The following is a 4464-nucleotide window of genomic DNA, read 5'->3' as shown; positions in this document are numbered from 1 at the left end:
TATATCTTGCATAAAATATAAAATATTCAAATCTTGAGCACTAATTTAAAACCATTTACAGTTGAGCTTATAGTATAAGAAACAGTCTTCTCTAAAGAGGCTTTTAACATATATGAAAAGATGACACAACATACCTAAAATAACCTTTCTTAGCATTAAAGGTCAATTCATCATATTTTTATGGCAATTGTTCTCATTGTGGTAGAGCACAAATATGTTGGGGGAAGAAGTGATATGTAATAGGCTTCAGAAGGTCACTAATAAAAATGATTTAGTGTGCTTGGAGTCTATGAAACTCTGGATGGAGAATTGAGCTACCTCTGCAGATTAAATGAGAATCCAGATTCTGTTTCCCATCAGACAATATGCCCTTGGAACTAGGTTTTATTTGACTACATTTGAGTCTGGAAGAGAGATAATTTACAATTTGAAATAGGTTCTCTTGGCACATGGCTTACAGAGATGTGTTGGGTAGAAGAGGCTGACTGGTTAGGTACCAAGGCACCTTGTTCCCATGGTGGAATCTACCATGTTCTGGCCCAGAGTCCTACAGGTTGTGGAACTCAGCACTCCTTTTTGATAGGATTTGGAGATATGAGTTTATGCTAAAAGGAGTTCATGTGACCAATGTTTAAAGTTTCAACTAAATAATTAACAGTAAAGAAAAACAATTACAAATTATGCTGGAATCTTGCATTGGAGAGATGAAAACATTCTCTCCCTAGTGACAGATTATATGGATGGAAAGGGTAAATGGAATTTTGTATTCCAGTATAATTTCCCCTACTTCTTTTTATATTCAGAGCCCCAAGATCCATCTGCACATATGACCATCTAACTACAGACTGCAGCTAGTGTTGGTCATGCATTGAAGATCCTCCCAATGCTCTTGTGGATGGACTTGATGAGTACCTCTTGAAGAAGGCATTAGCCCACATGATGCTGGCTAGGCTGAATGTGTAGTGGCAAAGGCCAGAAAGGCCCCTTTACTTCAAAAGATGTCATATATCGAAACTGGCAGAGCAACACATTTGAAGAATTCCGTAATTCTAACACATGGAATCACCATGTTAGCCCTACACTCTTTATGTCTGGATTGCTTTGATGTGAGAAATAAACAAGTATCTAGCCTTTAAATTTCTGATAGTTTGTCCTTTTACAAAGGTAACCATATCAGTCCCCTATATAATAACCACAATGACACCATTCCACGTTCTTGAGGTGATGGTTGCTTGCCCAATCCATGTAGCATCTGCTCCAATTTAAGTGAAATGGAAGTTGAGAGAAGTTTGCAGTCAATGAGTTTTGGAAATATCATAGAATTACACATGTAAGGACTTGGCAAGATAGGGTCATGCTGAGCAGAGGCCAAAGAGAAAATGAGTGTGCTGTGTAGAGAGAGCAGTGTGAAACTTATTGTACCTGAAGTAATAAGGTTAATTTTGAAAATAAAGTCAAATAAATAGGGAGGAGCACACTGATTATTATCTAGATGCCTTGATTAGCTGAAGTATTCTTTACTTTTATAATCCTAAAACATTTATAGGTAAAATACACAATGAAGAAATTGAGAAATCTATTACATATTCTCCATATTCTTATGACCTATCCCACTTATTGCCTATTTAACTATGTTGGTGCTTCTAAGAAATAAGCCCAGAAAGAGCACCTAGACACACAAAAGACAACGGAGGGGGGAGGGATATAGAGCATCGTTGTTTATTTCCTTTGAGCTCCTAAGAGGAAAGCTGTATGTAAACCCAACAGCAGCAACAATAAATACCAAAAAAAAAAAAAAAAACACAAAAAAACACATAAAGCCAGTGTGAGTTTAATGCTTCATGTTTGGGAATGATCCATAATTTCACGTAGCTTCAGTATACTCAAAAAAAACAAAAAAAAAAAAAAAAAAAAAAAAACACATAAAGCAAGTGTGAGTTTAATGCTTCATGTTTGGGAATGATTCATAATTTCACATAGCTTCAGTACACTAATTGTCTAAAAGAAAAGCCTGTTTTTCCAGTGATCATTAATTGTATTAAAAAATAGGAGAGATTAAAGCAATGGATAAAAATAGGATGAGGTAAAAATAATAAAAGGATTATAAATGAAAATGTAATTTTTGTAGAATTAGTTACCTTTTCTATTTGGATTTTTGAAAAAAAAATATTTTTATTGATTTCAGAGAGGAACTGAGAGGGAGAGAGATATAGAAACATCAATGATGAGAGAGAATTGATTAGCTGCCTCCTGCATGCCCTCCTCCCCTACTGGGGATTGTGCCCACAACCTGGGCATGTGCCCTGACTAAGAATGGAACAGTGACTTCCTGGTTCATAGGTCAAAGCTCAACCACTGAGTCACACCAGCAGGACTCTATTTGGGTTTTTTTATGCTGTTTTTTAAAAAATATATATTTTATTGATTTTTTACAGAGAGGAAGGGAGAGGGATAGAGAATTAGAAACATCGATGAGAGAGAAGCATCGATCAGCTGCCTCCTGCACATCCCCTATTGGGGATGTGCCCGCAACCCAGGTACATGCCCTTGACCGGAATCGAACCTGGGACCTTTCAGTCCGCAGGCCGACACTCTTCAGTGAGCCAAACCAGCCAGGCTATGCTGTTTTTAAAGCAAAGTGACCTGGGTTATAAGGATTTGTTATTTCTCTGTCTCTGCCATCTTCAAGCCTGTACCTCTGACAGTTTATGCCCACTTAAGTCTCTACTTAATCCACTGTGCCAGGCAGAGAATGTGAAGTCAGAAAAGGGAGTTTGTCCTGCCTCTTCTCTCTCTCTAACAGATTGCTTTAGGATTACTTTAAGATCATATCCTAATGGAAATGCCACCTTTGTTTTTATAAAGGTAGCATTTTATGCAGTTGATAGTTATTAAAAGGTGCTTAATGGGGACTAAATATTTATTGGGCTATGTGCTAAACTTGGGCAATTTACTTTAAATTGTACAGATGACCTAGTCCAGTGATGGCGAACCTTTTGAGTTTGGTGTGTCAGCATTTTGAAAAACCCTAACTTAACTCTGGTGCCGTGTCACATATAGAAATTTTTTGATATTTGCAACCATAGTAAAACAAAGTCTTATATTTTTGATATTTATTTTATATATTTAAATGCCACTTAACAAAGAAAAATCAACCAAAAAATGAGTTCGCATGTCACCTCTGACATGCGTGTCATAGGTTCGCCATCACTGACCTAGTCTCATTTTATACTTGTGAGATTATTCCTGTAAAGGAAATTTTCCCAGGCCTAGCCAGCGTGGCTCAGTGGTTGAGCATTGACCTGTGAACCAGGAGGTCACAGTTTGATTCTCTGTCAGGGCACAGGCCCGGGTTGCAGGCTGGATTCCTAGTGTGGGATGTACAGGAGGCAGCCGATCAATTATTCTATCTCATCATTGTTGTTTCTATCTCTTTCTCCATCTCGCCTTCCTCTCTGAAATCAACAAAAACATATTTAAAAAATAAAAGTAATTTTCCCATGATCTCTCAGCTAGAACAGACCTGAAAGAATAAATTCCCAGTGTGTCCTATCTCAAAGCTCCCTTGATATGTGTTGCTGGATGCCAGAACCTGCAGTCATTGAGGATTTTTATTTATAACCCTTTTCCAATTTCTACCTACAAAAATATATACTCTTTTTAGGGTTAGAAGCTAGCAGCAGTGGGTGAAATGGGTGGCCATTGGAAGATTTGGGGTTTGAATATTATCTAACTTTTATTTAAACGTTAGAGGCCCAGCACAGGAAATTGCGCAGTAGTCTGCCGCCCCGCCCACCCACCTGCCTCTGCTTCCAGCGTTTGAACTCTCTTAAGGGTGGTTGGGAGGGAGTTTCCAATCCCACTTCTTTTCCTCTCATGGTCTTCCTGTCCCTCCCCTCTTTCTCTATGCTGGTCAGGAAGGCCTCTGGCTGCTCCCCACTCAAGGGCTAATCGGGGAAAGAGCCTTTGACCTTGGCCATAAAAGCACCTGTCTAATCACTGAGCTCATGAGGCCACCGGAGACGCATAAGTTACTTCAAATAAACATTGTTGGGGTGTGTGTGTGTGTGAAAGTTCAGGTCTCTGATACTGAGAGGAAAAAAACTACTGCTTTAAAATAATGACAAGACCTATTTCAAATATTGTAATGAAAGTATGAAAAAAAAAAAAACCTTCACATAAAAAGGCTGCAAAAATGTTATTTTACTTTGAAGACAGTAATTGAAAATAACAGGTTTCTTTCAGGCCACATCCTAAAAAGGTAGTTGCTTTGTTATGTCTTAGGCTTATACAAAGGTCTTCAAAGACCCCTGACCCTGCCTTCTGAGATTGTAGGTTAACATGTTTGTCTTAAAAACTGGGAGGTGCCTAATTTTTTAAAACAACTGGCCACACCCCCTTCCTCAACCACATGGTCACATCATCCAAGTTACACTTTATAAACAGCCTTGATGTGCTACACAC

This window comes from Myotis brandtii, unplaced genomic scaffold (genome assembly GCF_000412655.1).
Source record: "Myotis brandtii unplaced genomic scaffold, ASM41265v1 scaffold615, whole genome shotgun sequence".
Taxonomy (NCBI): domain Eukaryota; kingdom Metazoa; phylum Chordata; class Mammalia; order Chiroptera; family Vespertilionidae; genus Myotis; species Myotis brandtii.
This window is presented reverse-complemented; position numbering follows the sequence as displayed.